Source organism: Lepidochelys kempii, chromosome 10 (genome assembly GCF_965140265.1).
Source record: "Lepidochelys kempii isolate rLepKem1 chromosome 10, rLepKem1.hap2, whole genome shotgun sequence".
Taxonomy (NCBI): domain Eukaryota; kingdom Metazoa; phylum Chordata; order Testudines; family Cheloniidae; genus Lepidochelys; species Lepidochelys kempii.
Genome location: NC_133265.1, coordinates 74,942,059 through 74,961,174, shown reverse-complemented (window position 1 = coordinate 74,961,174; position 19,116 = coordinate 74,942,059).

The following is a 19,116-nucleotide window of genomic DNA, read 5'->3' as shown; positions in this document are numbered from 1 at the left end:
ATAAGGAATGGATGTAAATCCATTGACTTTTCTTATCTTTTCTTTAAAAAAGGACAGAAAATACATCATATAACTGCATGACATACTGAACATCAGTTCAATTATTTCCCCCTATAACTCATTTCTAAAATCATTTTACACATTGGATTTAACAACCGTAAAACACAACAAAAATACTGGAAATATCTGAATATCTGTGTTTTCAGTTAGCAAAGGAAGTTTTGTGTGTTTGCTTCTTTTAAGCCAGGAATGTGACACTTAGAATGGACAGCTCGCATTTTTCATAATAGGGTCTGTTTTGCTTAAAACAGGGTGAAATATGATTACAGAATAGCACAGGGTGGATCTGCAAAAGGAACCTATCGGCAAATGTGATCACAACACAGGATCCATTCTAACGTAGTATTAATTGCTTTCTTTGCAATATTTTTAGGGTTGGGTACGATCCCATCAACGGAGGTGAAGAATCGCAGAATATATCCCGGTTTCGAACACACCGTCAGTTGCTACAATGAAAGACTCTCTTTGCTACACCTGAGAATATGTTCCCTTAAAAGAACCGTCCTTTTTCTTAGACTTTTTAAACGTGACGTACGAATAGTCTGGTAACAGGTTAATCAGATCAGAGGTACGCAATGGCCCACATTTATTTTGAAAATGTTACTAAGTGCGTGTCTTACAGAGGTGGAATGATTAGTCAGATCCGATTGGCCTTACGACATATATAAACCAGGCAATAGCTGCTTTCAAAGGCCTCTAAAAATCAAAGAGAAAATATAAACGTTCCTCCATTTCTCAGCTTTACACAGTGGATCACAAAAATACGTATTTTCCTCCGAGGATCCGTAATAAAAGCAGTGGAAACGAGACTGGTTTCCTCTGTATTAACTACTAGTTAAACTGGCAAATAATATTGTTCATTCATCTTTTTCAACGTTGATTTATAGCAATCGACAGGTTAAAGCGTCATCTGACTTCATTGCTTTTAAAAGCTGTCTATTTCAGAACTGTCACTTTTCATCACTGAAACCAAATAAAACACTTGAAGAAATGAATTGAGAAAGACTTTTAGATCATGTTTATAATTCTTTGTCTGGACGTTAACATTCCTAATGACCTGACCTGCTTTAGTTACCTCTACGTCTAATGTTAGGAGTAAAATAAAATCACCAGTTCAGGCTGCAAAAGTTACAGAAAAGGGAGAAAGTGTGAGGAAAACAGAGGAAAAGCAGTGCACAGACCAAACACACACAATTATAAGGCAGCATGTGTAATATACACATGTGGTTCACGCACACACAAAGGCTTAGCTATGCGTAACTTTTTTCCTCTGTTTAAAATGTGCAATGAAACAAACAAGCATGGCTTTAATATATGTTTACTCCAGTGATATTTTCCGTGCATTATTAGGACATTCATGTTAACTGACTGTGGAACTAAAAATTTTGAAAGCATGTTAAACAATATTGTAAATATTCTACTGCAAAGGACATACACATAAAGATAACCTATCTTTACTGGTTTAGATCTGCCAAAAATATAAACAAACAGATACATTAGAGAGAAATTCGGAATAAGAAGACTAATCAGATAATACAGAAACTTAGCTGACCACATTAAAATAGCTTAGTTTTGTGTGTACATGAGATCATTGGACTGTATATTTGCATGGCTTTTCATTTTATTTTTTAAAAGCGCATCTTATCTTCAAGCTATTATATTTTGCATATGTATATTAATATAAATGCGCCCAATCTGAAATGGCAGGAATGCAGCTTTTGGAAAAATAGCAATAACACAGAAATGAATTTCTACCAAAATATAGAGATTACTTGGCTTGATTTTTTTCTGTCTTTGAAATAATAGTCACCAATGCAAAAATAAAAAATAGATTTCGAACTTCGTTCAAATAAGTGGAAACATAAATTTGCATTTAACTAGCTAAAAATAGGAGCCTATGTTGCTTTGGTTTTGGTTTCAGTCCATCACTATATAGATACAGATATACACATCCACATAACACCGCTTTAATAAGCAACACTTCAGTTCCCAATTAGTAATACAGTGTCATTCCAATATCAGTAATCGATTTTAATGTCTAGATTGCAATGGACCAAATATTGCAAATGTTAACTGGGTATTTATGAGCTATATAAGGCTGAAATATTTCTAGAGGCAAATTCTTAGCAACACACTTTACTGTGATTTGTTCTAACTATTGAATATTGATAGCCTCAACTTGCTGGGCTTTACTGGTATAAGACTGTTTTAACATTTGTTTGATTTATTATGGCTTTTCTTTTGAAATGCCTAGTTTAATTGTATTTTCTTCTACAAACTCCATTACCACTGCAAAAGTCGTGCTAATGGGCTTCTGTATAATTCAGCCACACTTCCGTACCTTAGAGCGCCACCGTGCTGCTTAAACTATATCTGCACGGCAGAAAATACATAGTGATATTTGAATACACTAGCTTTTTATAATCAGAAACCTAATAGACCAGGACACTCGAAAGTACTTGCTACTAATAGTTTACGAGACATTATATCTTTGCTCAGTATCTTCTATAGTATCCCAATGTGCGTGAAAAAAGAAAGAGAGAAAGACAAAACCAGAGTGTACAATTTCACAAAGACGGAAGGTGTAACACAAGCTGCAATGTTTAACATGAGATATAAAATAACAGATAGTTTTTCTCACCGTGCCTACAATTTAAGACCCAATTTTTATTTTGTAGGTAACTAACCTCAGAGGTATGTTGAATGCAAAGTTATCTGGTAACACAAACAGCTATAGGAGACTTGCATATTCAATTAAGACGTGCAAAATCAAATAATTACAATCAGTCATGCAATGACATACGAAGTATCTTTGATATTTTAAGATCAGGCTCCAATGGTGGTCTTTAACTATTTCACACTTAAATATCAGCACAAAAATATTGAGCTCGTTATACAAAGTACAAAATATTACGTTTCCTCGTTTCCCATTCCCTCCCCCCCCCAAAAAAAAATCTGTTTATCCAACTGAATGAAAGTAAATTCTAGCAAATAAATCAGACCTAATTGGTACCATTCCATTTTTTTCCTGTGGCCAAAGGAGAATGTTTTAGAAGCAAAGGTAAGAAAGAAAACGCCAACGCAAAAGGCACACATTTTCGCCTCTTCAGTGAAGATTTCGTAAACTATTAAAAACTCATCTCTAGCAAGGGAGCCAAGGTCACGGGCACATTTGCCAAGGACTTCATGGGACTGTATTTTTGAACTATCACAGGTCGTTGTTGCAGGGACGTGGTTGTGTGGTCCCGTTAAGATTTGCATTGAATCTGAGATGCGGAGCGCTCCTCTGCAGGTACCAGCTTCGGAATCGGGTAACACGTGTGGAGGACACAGGAAAGTGGAGCCAGAAAGCAACTTTTCCCTGGTTTTTTTTTTTTCTGTTTTGTTTTGTTTTGTTTTTGACCGCCGCAACACTTGGTTTGGCTAGCAATAAATGGCCAACTTTTCGCCTGGTTCTCAAACGCACGGCAGCGCCCGCCTTCACTTGCAGACAAGCTCGGTGGGCTCACGTTGTACACGTCAGTTGTTTAGCGTGAAACATGCTATTAAGTATTGATTAAGAACATCTCCGGGTTATTCCGAGAATACAGAGAGCTATTCAGGGCTGTTTGACTTTACCAGAAACTAGAGAATATTAGCTCATGAGCAAGAAGCAAGGTGCAATTCTTATTCGGGGTGTCCTCTCCCCAGCATTATACCGGGGAACTAGTTCAAAGACAACAGAACAGGAGGGGGGGAAATATCCAGCCAGAATTTATACTCGAAACAATATGACCAAAGAGCTGCGACAGGTGGAAGAGACATAATTGCGCAATGGTTCCGGTCTACAATTAACATAGAGAGATAACATGCAAAGTCCAGTTATGTTAATAGCAGAGGATTCAAAGGCACCGTGGCCGGGTTTATTGAAGGAAGCAATAAACCTTTAATGCTAATTGCCAAAAAAAAAAAAAAAAAAAAAGGAGGACAAATACTTGAAAACTCTATTTTATTTCACTCTATTTGATTTCCGACGTCACCTGGAGTTCGCAGAAGTTTGGGAACTTGTCTGGGGTTTTTTCCCCTTTCTTTTGGGTTAAGAGGTCGGGTTTTCTGTTAGACAATTTAATGCCTGCAGACTTTAAAAAAAAAAACACCATGATTTTATTGCTATTGCACTTCCTACCGCAAGATGCAAAGCAAGTCAGTGGAGTTTGTATTACAACTATGTCATAATGTTTCGCTGATGCAAAACATGTAGCCAGAGGGGGTTGCTAATGATTCCTGGATTAGAGAGAGAGAGAGAGAGAGGCTGGTTCCATATAATAAAAAGCAATGTAAAAACGAACCATTAATATCGGGCAACGGAATATCTGTCTCAGTCCCCCACATGCACGCAGAGATCTGTCATGAGCCTTTTAAGCACCGCAAACGTTTTGCATATTCTCCCTATTAATTATGTTTACATCCTATTCATTTGCGTAGTCTCTTTGAGAGAGTCATCATCAAACTTTTTTTGGGGGGTGGGGGAGAATGTACTGGGATCTAGCGGCTTTTCCCTTCGAGGGGATGACTATCGGCAAGTAACTTGTCACAGCCAAAAATATTAAAATCAAATCAAATAAAAAAAGATGAAGAACTGCTCAGGGTCTAAGAAATTGTGGTGGAAACTGGGAGCGAGATGATACCAGGAAAAGGGGTGGGGGGTGGGGCTGGGTCCCTTTTTTTCTCTTATTGTCTCTTCCTTCCAACAACATGCTTTTGGGGAACGATCAGGGATAATTCAAAGCGAGAAAGGGCAGAAGTACGTGGTCAGAAGTTACCAGTCTGAAATTCACTCGTTTGTCTCTGCTAAAGGGTGCAGGCCTGAATCCTTCTTCTGTTTCTGCTCCACTGGAATATTGAGAGGGCTTGGGGGGAGGGAGGGAGTTCCATATATATATATAGTATTTCTCTTATATATGTATATACTTAGGCGGGGGGGGGGAATACAAGAGGAGGGAATTGAAATCTTCCCTTTGGACTCTCCCCTCATATTATGTCCTCCAAGGCCTGGGAGGGAAGATGCACGCACACTCTCTTCATTCATAAATAAATAGGAATGGAGACTTAAGGGCTGCGGTCGTGAAGGGGGCAGGAGGGTTGCTTGATCCGGGTTCAGTGACCTGGGCCTCTGAGGACGCCAGCCACAGGGAAGAGTCACGGCGGCCCGTAGCCAAATAATAAAAAGAGGGGGGGGGACTCGAGAAATGGAGCTGGTTTGTGGCGGGCGGCTGTCTGCTCCCTGGAAATGAACGTGGGGGTCCTTAAGAGCTGTGATCCTCAGGGTGACGCCACCCCTCTAATGCTCGGAGTGTGGCGTCCGTCCCACGAGAGATCGCAATGACCGGCGTGTGGGCGTCTCCGCTCCCTGCAGGGCTGGATTCCGCTCCCCACCGGTCAGCTGCCCCTTAGCCCGGGGTCTGGCTATTGCCTTGCAAACGGGCGCGTCCTCTCCAGCAAGGCTGGCGGCGGGCTCCAGAGGCAGCTTTTCTACCTTGGACAAGACGTGTGGTCCTTTTTAAAAGGAGCACAAAGCCGAGCACTGCACGTCCTGCTTACTCCCGGGAGGTGGGTGGGTCGGGAAGCTGGGGCTTTAGAGGTGACTAGCCATGCCAAGGCTATTTCACACAGCTGCGGCAGCGGGGTTGCTCCGAGGGAATATAAATGGGGCAGGTGGATAAAGAAGGCAGGAGTCAGTTTGCATATTCACGCCGTAAAGTAACCAGGATTAGAAGGCAGGTTCATTTGTTGGGTGTGGCCGCCGATCATTTACTCCGCGGCGCCTCACCCCTGCGGGTCCTTAACTAAGAGAATAATGGCACCCAGGGAAACCTGAAGCGTTTCGGTCACCCTGGTTTAGGTGCCAGCAAACCAGCTCCCGGCGCTGCATGTCCTCTACCTTTTCCACTGAAATGTCCTCTCTGGTGTAACCCAAACCCCCTGATCGGATCCAGGTGAGTGACTCAAACAGGCATACGATTCTATCCCACTCTCCTGGCCTTTGTTTGTGGACAGCCACCTCTGGAACACTCATTTAACATCTCTATATTTTGCTTCCTCAGAGGGGAATGATATTATAGATACAATTGCAGGTTCCACCTAGTTTTAATGCCTTCAGTTTTCATCCCCTCCTCCCCCGACATCGCTTCCTCTCCAATATTGTAATTAATGTCCTTGTTTAGGATCACAGGCTTGTTTCAAAAGATTCAAGATCAGGCCTCATTGATATTGATCCTTGGCCCGATAGCCACTTTAATCGTTGGATCTGCGGGTGGAATATGAACAAAATATGGTTTTCAGCAAAGCCATCGAGTGCGTGTGTGCGGAGAGAGAGAGACGAATCAGTGTGCTTGTAAAAGATCAACCTTAGAGGGAGAACGGAGATTGCAGGTACTGGATGAGTCAGTCTGGTGGCTTTACAGATACAAGGGACTGACCAAAGGACACGAACTCTGGCGCAATCATAGGAGAGGGAGGGGAGTGGAAGACACGTAGGTATCTTTTGCAGTCTTTAGCGTTCATCTGAGACGTTTAAGGGGCCCGGCGCTTTGCATCCTCCCCCAGTGCGCCAACCAACAGTCACACCGAAGGCGGTGTTTGTTGCAATACCCCACGCCGAAATGGGAACGCGACTGGCGGGCTGTGTCTGCTGCCCAAGCCTGAAAAGCAAACTTCTCAACTTGAACTGAGCAGTGCCGAGAAATAGCAGCCAGGGACGATCAAGATGGGGTAGGGGGAGGGGTCCAAACGATCTTTCCTAGCCAGAGCTATTATGAAGAGAAGGAAAAATAAAAGTTTTAAATATAACCTAATTACATCTGCTTTCTCCCCGCCCTCTCACCATATTTACGCCATCCCTTTAAAAAAAGCTACATTTATCAGGTCTGGTGAGCTTCTAGGGTCTCGGTGCATAGGAAACAGGTGTTGTCAGATTGCTAGTGTGGCAGTAAAGTTTTAAAAATCAAGTAATAAAGAGTTAGGCTGGTTGGAGCAATCTGCTGGTTTTAATCTGGGTTAATTTATACGAGAGGGGGGAAAAATCCCCTCACACTCACTTAGAGATACTGAAGGGCACAAACATAACGAGAACAGATTCACACTCCCACACTTGGAAGTAACATCCTGTGAAAAATAGATGCCTTTTGCAGAGCCTTATCGATGGGATGTGGGAGCTTGTTCGATGTAAACAACCCCCAGTAAGAAGAAATGCAATTGAATGAAAGATTAAAAGCCCCTCGAGTTGTGTGTGTGTGTGTGTTTGTTTTTTAACACCCCTGGCTACATTTAGCATCAGGACTCCAGCGAGGCTGGAAAGGATTTTATTTAAACTCCTATTTCTTTTAGGAATAATCATAACAATAGCTCTCTCAGGGCTGTTTAATCCGGACCAGTTCTTCTTCCTTTCGCCGGCGTGTAAATTGAACGCTGGTGACATTGGAGTGCCAAGTAGGCAGCATTTCGGATCCATCTGTAAGTTCCCAAAGCCCCCGTGAACACCTTAGCCCACCGCGCGCTAGAGCCAGGACCAGGGGACCACAGCAGCTCTCCTGGGAGCATCTTTATTCTGGAGAAAGGGCCAGGAGGCTGTTCCATTCCAACCGGCTTGCGAACGTTGCTGCAAACAGGTGCTCTGTGTGAAATGCTGGCGGAAGCTTGACCCCATGTTATTTATAAACGTTAACCCCCTTGTCCCGCAAACCAAAGGCACACACTTGCCCCCGAAAGAAGCATGCGAAAGGTAGGTTTCTTTCCAGCCAATCCAGTTCCCCGTTACTCTTTGCTTCCTTCCATCAGTGCGGTGCCCTCGCTTGGGCTCCTAGTATCCTAACCTCGACCCAGCACTGGAGTTTGGTGATAGCGGGCTCGCTTTCAAGGCTCACCCTGGCCTGCCACCCCCCCTTCCCCCCCCACACCTTTATACCACTGGGGCTGGAAATTACCAGTGACCCTGAACTGTGTCTTGGCTATGAAGGCCAAGACAAAAGGTTCCACGTACACAAATACAATCTACTTTAGGCCTAGGGATCTGACTCCGCATTATAGAGGGAGTCCCTAAGAAGGCTGCAGCTCTACTTTAATTTTGGGGGGTAAAGGGGTAACTTAATATCGAAATTGGGTGTCACAGCCAAGCATAGGCGTGGACTGCAGATCTGCCTGCTAAGCAGCCATCATGACACGTTATTTTGCTTCAAAGGGGAAGCAGGAATGATCATCAGATATGATTCTCTCCCCCTTTTAGGGCTTTATGACAAATCACCTTCATTGTATCAACCACTTGTTTCTTTTAGTATTGCCAGGAAAGATTTCATTAAGGCTCCTTCCCCACCCACCCCTCCAAATCTATTCTCTGTCTCAGAGTGCGTCTCCTAATCATAATTAAAATCGTCTCATATACATCGGCGTCTCTGGTGTGCACACTGAATTGCAGGTGACTGGACGAAATGTTATTTCACTGTAGTCTATCATTTTTACATTAAAAAGTGGCGCAACGTTGCCAGCGTGAGATAAGACATATTGTGACTAGTGAGAGATGCGATAGGAGCGATATTAACAATCGATCGTTTAATAGGCAGACGTCATGCATCATGTTCAGTTCTATGACAGCCCTGTACTTCAGTTAATATAATTAAGATTACAACTCAAGTGGTATTGGAGGGAACATATATTGATGGCTTGCAAGAATAACATTCTGAATATTCTGGACGTCTCTCTCTCTCTCTCTCTCTCTCTGTGTTTTCTTAAACTGCCCTCTGATAAACAACACCGTATTACTTCATATATGGAGAAGAAAACTGATAGATTATTTGCAGACAGATAATTAAGTCATTATGATGCCCTTGCCCAAGAAATTCAGTTACATTCAGAGAAGAGTAAGAGCACGAAGCTAAGTTTGTCTGTTATTTAAGGGTGTGCTTGTTTTATATTGTGTTCTTATCCCTATACATACACCGAAGTCCTAACTGTTTGTTTGTGGCATTCTGGAAGCAAAGCAATACGAAACATTGGGTTAGAATTCACATTGGGTTATATGTCATTTATAATTTCTTTTGTAGAATTGTTAGTTTTCTCAATAAACGGACCCACATGGTTCATTTTATTTCAGGACACAAATTGCAGCCTGTCTTAAGGACCTTTTAGAGGTAGTTCCACTTTTGCCTTCTCTGTTGCAAATAGAAAATACACTTCGGTTTAAAGGTTGTAGGAATTCCCTTCCGAAAGCAGAAGCTTAGCAGCATTGGTATGGCTGATAATAAAGTACAGCTTGAAATGATCTCAACTAGTGGAATATTAATCAAATCAATCAAGGTTGACAAATGAGAAATATTCGAGAGAAGGTGGTAATTTACAACTTTGTTATTAGTTAAGAATCTCTCGCCTTGTAAGAGTAATTAATAATTCTTGGATGGGAACAATTTGGAAACGAAAAGCACACTGTCTTTACATACAAATGGAATAAAGAAAGGGATTGAAAGTGAGTTATGTGTCAGGGCCAGAAAACATAAAAATGATTCTTTTAAAAGATAGCTACATGGGGATGTAAATATGAACACATACACAGAGACAGATAAAAGCCAGACAGGAAATAGGTACAGAAAAAAATAATTCAGAGCATTGATTACAGAAGTCACATCTATCGTCCAAAGATTAAACGCAGTGTTGGACTGCAAAGTGTTTTAGAGAAATTACACCCAGTAGGAACAGTGCATGGCAGATATCAAGAAGTAACTTCAAACTGATTTGAGAAATGTGTGTCTCTTTCTCTCTCTCTCTCTCTTTTTTTTTTTTATGTGACGAAAGACCCCTTCTCCCAAACTTCCGATCCGAGAGGGAAACTCAATTGTCTTTAATGTTTATAGTGTTAACCCTACCTATCTTTACATCTACTACAACACTCCTCCCTTTTCCTTCCCCACAGACACACATTGATTATTACACTCTATGGACCATCCCACCCTCTTTTTCTTCACCCCCACCCTAAAAAAAAAAACTGCCCCAAAGAATGACTTGTTGGGAAAACTATAAATCATTTTCCTGGTTGAAACCTTGAAGACTCTATTTAAGTAAATACGCTTACTGTGAAACAATGCATAGATCCAAGTCCTTCTCCGGATTGCTTCCCAAGTGCTGCCATCTCCAAAACTTTATTTACAAGAGAAGAAGAAGGGGTGGGGGGGGGGGGAAACTTTGGCAAACTTTATCTCTTCTTTATTATAAGCTGTAGCCTTGCCTTGGTAAGCCCCAGCCTGTTCTACAAAAGGTGGCTAGAGATTGAGATTTATTGGTTTCCAAATGAAAAGATTCATTCGATATAAGAGGTTAACTCAAAGTTCCTTAAACCGTGACTAGCATTGGCAAGAAGCTTTGCCTAGTCAGCACAAAGGCAGTTCAAAGAACCCTTTAAAAATACACACAGATACACATACACACAAACACACTCTCACACTTTAGTCTCAACGGCAATTTTCTTTTCATTTTTGTTTCTTTCTGCCCTTACAAAGCCCTGAGCCTCTTTGTAGGTAGCGGGAGGATTTTTTTTTTCCAAGCTGAACTTTGCCATTTTGGTGTTGACCAACCCCCTCTTCTTTTGCAACCAGTGAATGAAAAGACTCTAGAGAACGGGTGGAGGGAGTAAACGGGGTGAGCAAAAAAAAAAATCCCCCAACCTTCTAATTTATAGTGATCAGAAGAACGTTTTTAAATATAATAGGAACCCCCCTTCCCCCCCAAAAAAGCAAGAAAGATCCATGCAAAGAAAAAAAAATAAGGAAAGGGATAAATGATAGGCAAGGAAACAAACACATCTGAAGCTAATAGATTGGTTTAGATTGTTTAAAGTTTGCACCCTCTCTCCCCACTCCTCCCAACAGGGTGTGAGGCGTAGAATGTTGTCATGACACACACATGTGTCGGTCAGTCTTTCTGTGCGAATGTGTGTATGTGAGAGAGACACAGAGAGCGAGAGAGAGAGAGAGAGAGACAGACAAACGCTCTGAAGCTATGGGGCAGAATCCTGTGTGTGGAGCCTGAACTATGGAAATGCTAATGAAGGAAAATTAACCCGGCCGTTTGTTACATTGCAGAGAGATCAATGCCTGACCCAAGGGCTGAAGGGATAGCTTACTTCTGTAGGAAAGATATGAGATAATCGCCCTGAAACACACTGGTGCCGAGACACACAGGGAGAAATATGAAAATAATCATTTAAAATGAAGGGGGAAAAAAGCAGCCCTTTAAATAAAGTGCCAGGAGATAAACCGCTAAAAGGTGTTTACATGGGTTGCCATTCGCACTTCGGGGCATTCATGCAAAAAGGATATGCCTTGAAATTAGGAATGTCTTCATGTCGCTTTCTTCTCTCTGTCCCGAACAGAGACAGCACCGCAAACCTCATTGCAATCCTCTGATTTTATCACCAGAAATTCCTCTCATGGCTGAAGAAATTATTCTTTTGTTTAGAGCAGGAAGAAAGGGAGCATCCCATCTATGGGTGGAAAGCAATGGGAAACCTGGACTTTGGGGCAGCTTTTGGATTCGGAGTAGAGAAAATAAGTGATTTATTCGGCGTGCAAACTTTCAGGCCCATCAGCTTTTTAACAACAGACCCAGGGGAAAGGGAGCGTTGAAGAAGTTTAGAGTTATAAGTGGGGAAGTATTTTCAGAGACAGTTTGGTTCAGCAAAGAGATTGACCTTTCTGGTTTGAATGTTTTCAGTGAAACCTCGAAATAAAACATATGGGAAGATGAATGGCTTAGAAGGGGAGAAATGCTGCCTTAAAAGCAATCCGCATAGGACAATGATACCATTGGCGTGGGACTGTTGCAGTTGTTCCTCTATTTCTTTGTCTTTAAATAAGACATCAGAAAACCCTCCATATTAGTAACAGTGACCACGCAAAATGAATTATGATGTTGGAAAAGGAGCAGGAAATAGAAAATAAGGGGGAAAGAAGAGCCTAGATCTTAATAAAGAAGAGATCAACAGAATAGCATTGTTATCTGTATGTTCCAAGAAGCAATATGGACAGTATATGGGCTCTGACCTGACTGCTATTGCAGAAATTTTTCACTGACCACAGTGACAGCAGGCTCGAGTTTCTGTCTGAATAAACTATACCAAACTTGCTATCTGGCAATTGTTTCTTTCTCCTGCTGTTTGAATTTCATCCCTACTAGAAGGAAAACTAGGATTGTTCTGAAATATCTCTTTTGTTTTGGAGAAGTCTTTCTTGGAAAGCCAGTCTGCATATTCTTAGAGAGAGCAACAGAGAACGGCAGGCTAAGTCTTGCTGTCTAGTGACAGAATGAATTTTTAGGCCAGGGTAGAGTTAATTTCCAAAGAATCGTTAATTAGTAATGTTGCTGGAGTTAAGGCACTAACTTGTTGGGTGAGATTAGATTATGTAGGAAGGAAAAACCTGTGTGCGGAATCCATTAGTCTACAAAATCGAGAATGCCTTTCTTGTCAAGAAAAATAAACCTTCTATAGAATAGAGACAGACAATGAGCTCAGTGAAATAAACAACAAGAAATATGACCACTTCATATGCCAGGAGTACAGCAGGTTTGGGTTGAAATGCATAATATCTCTTCAAATGACTAACTTGACCCCCCCAGAAAAAAAACAAACCATTACTACTGCACTTGCATCCAGTTAAATATATCCAATTTTTTAATCCTAATCCAAAAGCAAATTGAGTCCCATTAAGTATGTAGAATTATTTGTCTGAAAAGGAGGAAGATCATGCTTTATAGGAGTAAACAGTTTGCATTCAGTGTGAGAGATATTGCTTAGTAAAATCTGCGTTTTAAAAACATTAGGTTAATTCTTTAGTGTTGGGGTTAATAGAAGATTAATTTACCTTTGCATGTGACGCTCTAGGTAGTGGTTAATAAAGAACAAAGGTTTAACCTTAGTATGTGACATTTTTTTTAAAAAAAATGGAAGAAAGAAAGGGGAAAAATAAATTAGAACTAAACCACAAAACGATGAAGGAAGAGTCAAGTGTGAACATAGATAGAAATAATAGGGAAAAATGAATCTATGAAAACTGGGCATCCAAATAGGAATAAATGCAAAGTTAGGGACATCCGAGAGATAACTCTCTGAATCTTGCATAGTTTCTATAGCAAGAACTTTAAAAAAAAATACATCTGGAGGAAAATTGACGTTTTTGCAGTTTGATTTTTTGCAACAAGTATCCAAAGATCTAAACTAATTGATTCTGGAGTTTCTTGGAATTTATCCAAAGAGCAATATAGTTTTAATTGTATGTTGCTTAAAACTCCATTTCTTGAACAGTGTGAAACAAGTCATAAAAGTCATAAAGCGTATCACTGTTTTTCTCCCCCCAACCATAAATACTCAACCGACACTTGGAAATCTTTCTTAATACTCCTAAGGGGTACAAAATAATTTCAAAGACATGTAACTACATCATAAAATTGGAAACCGTTAATCCGTTTTAACTGATTTAGAAGGCAGTTATGATTTTTTTTTTGGAGGGGTGGAGATAAACCTATTTCTAGTCTCCCACGACCAAGGGAGATTTCGAAATGTATTTGAAAACAGGCATTCTTTTCAGATTCTCGCCTGCTGAAAAGGAAACAACAGATCCCCTCTTTACAAACCATCCAAGAGGCTCTAAAAAGTATTTGGATGGAGTTAAATAAGTTTTTAAAGTTTATATACATGTTTCTGATCCCTGACTTACTAACCCCAGCCAGCAGCGATAATCGCTAACCAGCCAAAACCAACCTTAGCAAGCCAACTTTTCCAATTAAGAAGAATATATTTTGATCATTAGAGGCAATGGTTATAAATAACAGCATTTCTTTTAAAAACATGGTAGAGGATTCATTCCCTTTTCCCCTAGCAGCCCACGCTTTTCGTGTCTAAAAGTAGCAGGACAACTATGCACTGGATAGAAAGTGAAATGTGGCTAGCACAGAGGATTCATTAATTATTGTAAAGGGCTTGGTTTGGGCAGAGGAGGGAGAAGCAGCGAGCAGAGACCTATTGCATCTTTGTAGATCTCTTTGGCGTTTCAGAGAACGATTCAAGCTGGAAATCTGTAAAATCCACGTAAACCTTTCTCTTCTCAATACTAACCCACCCTTTGACACCGCGGTATTGAAGTCGGGGCTTGAAGGTCCTTGGAGGTCTCTGAGTGTGACAGTACTTAGAATAGCGGGTAGATGGCACAATTTTCTAACATTTAGAAAGAAGAACCCACGCTGGGAGCAATAAGTCCATTTAAAAGCCCTTTATTTAAAAGGAACAAAGATAACTGACAAGCAAAGTACAGAGACATCTCAATGAAATTTCTAGAGAAGAATAAAAACTCTCTGCAAAGGAAAATACAAGATCTCGGCTTTTTTAAAAAAAATGTACAATAAAAATAACATAAAATAAGTACTCTCCTAACAAGTCGATGTGGTTCATCGAATGATGTATACTTAATTCGGGTGTCCAGCATAATTAAATATGATCAGCTATGGTCAGGAAAGAAAGTAAGAAATTAAGGTTAAATGTTTCAGAATGAAGACAGCTGTTACAATTCCGTTGTTCAAACTCCACCAAATCAGCACAAACATCTTTCAGGGGAATCGGAGAAATAGGGACACGGGGACAGAAGGGAACATCTGAATTTATGATACAGTTTCTAGAAAGCGGAAATAATCTAAAGTTTTATAACGATGGAGAAAATTTTTCAGGATTTGACAGTTCTGGAATTAAGGTGGCTCTTTTTCTTTCTCTCGTTCATATTTGCAGGAATAGAGGAGTTCAAATAAAAGGTGAGGGAGGACTAATACAAGAGTTAAGCACATTAAAATTGAAATTTAAACAGGGGTACACGGAATCATTTTGGGGAGATCGGTTTCCTAAGAGCGGATCGCAAATATTTAGGGAGACATAGAAATTCGAAGGTTATCTTTGCCCTTTTATCGTCCGTCTCGTACTCGGAAACTTAACGACTTGCGATACCAAATACACACGTCATCGTCATTTTTGCTAAAGCAAAGGAAACAAGCAAAAGGGGGTGGGGGGGGGGGAAGAGAAAGTGTAAAGCAAAGCAAAGTGCACAATTATCCATCGAGATACAGTTTATTATAGGCTGCGAAACACCACTAACCACAGACAGCGAAACATCTCCAAAAGCAGAGAAACAGAAGATACATCGTGGCTCCATTTAGTATGAAGAAAGAAAGAAAGAAAGAAAGAAAGAAAGAAAGAAAGAAAGAAAGAAAGAAAGAAAGAAAGAAAGAAAGAAAGAAAGAAAGAAAGAGAAAGAATTTGGTTCAGAATATATGGCGCTGTAAGAAATCCGTTCCCTTATAAATAATTGTATTTGGGTGGGTGCTTTTCCGACTATTTGTTGAGTAAATCTCTCTCACTGCGCTGAAGGCGAATCCCTGTTGATAAATCCATCATTATCGTTTGGATACAGGGAGACAGCAGCGCCACTAAATTTATCTTACATTTGTAGCGCTTTAATAGACATTTATTAAATGCTTTTAGAGAGAGACATGGGGCGCCTGATTACATCCTAGTTATAGACAGAACATAAAGACACACGTTAACACCAATTTACTAGAAAAAGAAAGGAAAGGAAAAGAGAAAAAGACAAAGTTTTGGAGTAAAACTGCCACATAAGCATGTTCACATATGACCTAAATACTATATTTTCCTGGCACGCCTTAGGAGTCTAATAGTGACATTTATTTGTCTGTATCAGACAAACCTCTGTATATTTTTTGTTTCTTTCTATAACATCAAACGATATATGACCATTTGCAATAGACTCATCACACTCTTTCACACAAGCCCCCGCCCGCCTTCCAGCTTTTAACTCTAATTTCAATCTTCTTCAATTGAAGAATCTCCAGGGACCTGGGCAAACTTGTGTAAAATAGTTAAACCAAGCGGGGTTCAAAGAGGATTGCTGAGTTCCTCTCACTGCCTTAATAAACCGAAGGGCCCACTTCAAAGAAAACACACTGGAATCCAAAGTCAAAATATTGCAAGGCTCGAATATATGGCAGGGTTGAGACGATTTATTCCGTTTCACGCGTTGGTTGGGACGGAGTTGTAAAGACTTCGCCCTTCTTTTTGTGGGAATCCTTCATTTTGCCTTTTGCCTTTATATTTCTTACTAGAAGATCCTTGTTTTACTAGCGTTCAGGTAGGTTTTAAAAGTCACCTCTTCGGTCTACAAAGTCAACTGTCCCCAGCTGAGATCTGGTCAAATTCCGTTGGCATTGCTACCTTTCCACCGCTCTGATCCCACGTATATTTGCTCATTTTTTTTATTAGAATGATAACTACGGATACTAACTCTCTCTCTTTCTGTGTATGTGTAGAATATGGACTGGTAGGGATTCTAAATTCGATTCACAACAATTGAACACTCAGGTATAGAACAAGCGGCTATATTGACTAAAATTCACGCACTAGATTGGAGTTTATTCTTCTTAACACACTGCGGGCTTCCTTTAACCAAAGACCTGAAGCCTAAAACACACAGCCGGTATCCGAATTTTAAGAAAATACTCAAAAACTGTCCCTCCTCCACATTTCCCCCCCCCCCCCTTTAAAGAACACTTCCACTACCTAAAAGTTTCTATAAGAAAATTAATACAAGTGACACTGTGCTGGGGGAAAGCTCATTAGTTCGTTGTCCAACCCTAATAAAAGAAGTGCAAATTATGGAGTTCAGCTTCACACTCTCTGTCAACTAAAATCAACCCAGTGCAAGCTTGATTCAGATTGCTGCTAACTTGGCCCGCAGTTCTAACTCCCTTCTTCCCCCTACCTCCTCCTAGTAGAAAGGATATTCAGTGGAAAAATCTTGTTCCAAGGAGGGTAATGATCAAGCTTGACATTAGGAAGACTGCGCAAACTCATTTCCCCAGCAGTAATCCCAATAATTTTAACTTGCTGCCGCAATGGAAGGGCTTGGAAAGGGGGTGGGGGAGTGGACAAGAGGACTCCTGAAATAACATATTCTTTCCAGCAAGGTAAAAGAAAAGCGGGCCCTTTGTTTTGATAATTAACTCAGCCCAAACTAGGAAAGCAGATGTGTTTGCTTAGCTAATCGTAAGACAAGTTTTTGTCAAAAAGAACTCCTTTTGGAGCTTGCAACTGGGGAGGAAAGAGAAGGATTCCATTATTGTCCTCACCCGTCCTAATATCATATAAACGCTTCCGAATACCTCGATGGGGAGAGTCAACAATAATTTTTAATAACAATCAATAAATAATAATAAAAAAATGGAATCTCTCTCAAAACCAAGCCAGGTCCCTGAGCAATCGGTCCTCCGAGCTACCACGCTAGAGCTGTTGACGTTTTACTTATGGGGGGCAGGCGGGAGTGAGGAAAAAACCACAAAGTTTTAATGACACCTATGACATATTAAATTAGGCAGTTTTACAATTGGGTTTGAATACGATGCTAACTGATTACAAGTGCGTTATCAAAAGGGCGATAAGATTTATAACTTCGTGAGCACAAACCTCTTGCTGTAATGACAGTAGACGTTCAATGGGAGAAATAGGAAGAGATTGTGTTGTCCCTGTATTTACATTGACTGTAGCATCCACAATAGCTGGGGCTTGGAAATCCATAGGCCAAAAATACCTTTATGGTCACCTATTAACTAGTGTGTTATTTACACTTTTTCTGGTGCGTCTTATTCAATCCTCCTGTCGCCTACGATTTAAAGCACGTTTCTCCCCCTCACTAGGTATTTTTGTATTTTTTTGCATATCTGCGCTACACAAAAGGCTGCTCTCCCACCCTCCCTAAACCAACACATTAAGCAAACTTAAAAACAAAACAAAACAACAACAAAAAAAACCTAGGGTCCTATTACAAACCAACGCCCAGGACTAACTGCTTTAAAATTACTGCATAATTAGATTTAGCTGAATTTCACCATTAATTAGGCAGCCGCACTGCGGGGAGCCTTTGAAATCTGAGAAAATGGGAAAAATCATCTGAAGCACGTTTTTTTTAAACCCAACTTCAATAAATCCTGACCAGGCCTGAATTTCTCCGAATCTCTCTTTCCCCTCTACAAAGCGAAGTGAAGCAAAGGATGATTCGCAGGACCCAATAAAGTTTTAATTTTTTTTAAAAAAAATCCATGTATATTTTTAAATCCTGCTTGCTGTCCGTGCATATGACAGGGGTTAGGAAGTGTCTTGACATTTTTTCCCCCCCAAATGAACCTTCTCGAGAACCCCTTTCTCTATGAAGAACAAGCCCTGATGTAACACTCTGAATAGATCTTATTTGATTTCAATGGCCATTGAGCTGAAGAGGAGGCAAAAGCTTGTTTGGGAGAGATTTTTCCACAGGTAATTTATATTCAGACTGTATACCATCTCTGGATGGGAGATCTCTCTGCAGATGTATACATTTACCTACACGTGTCTGGCTATAAGTCTTCTAATGTTCTGAAGCCACCTATACTAAAGGATCTCTTTTAACTCCTTCCCCAAACGCCTGGGTATGCAAATGTCCTACTACCTACAGCATATACAAATACCAAACACAGCTCATGGATGAATGAGAATTGATAGGGGACTGTCTTTGGTGGTGGGCTGTTGTTGTTTTTAAATTATTCTGCACCTCCCCGAAAACACACACACTTTCAATACACCATCCAGGCAGAGAGATCGGTTTCTGATCCCGGCTTTTCAAACCTGTTTGTTAGGAGGGGAGGGAGGGGGGGGGGGGGAAAGCGTTCATTCAAATCCACTGGATGGGGGGGGGGGGCGCTGACTGGAGAGGGACGTCGTTAATGTTTTCTCTGATTAGATCCCTGCTTGGTTAATCACAGAATCACTTCGGACCTGCGTTTACTTGCTTCGCCTGGAGTTTTCCACGGCGGTTTTCTGGTTACAGACGGACCGGCCCTTCGCTTTTCCTTTTGTTTCTCTGCTGTCTCTTATATTTTGCACCCAATGTGTTTCCTATTACTAAAGCGCTGCCTTTGCTTCGCAGCTCAGCCCAGGCTCTTGTAGTGCAC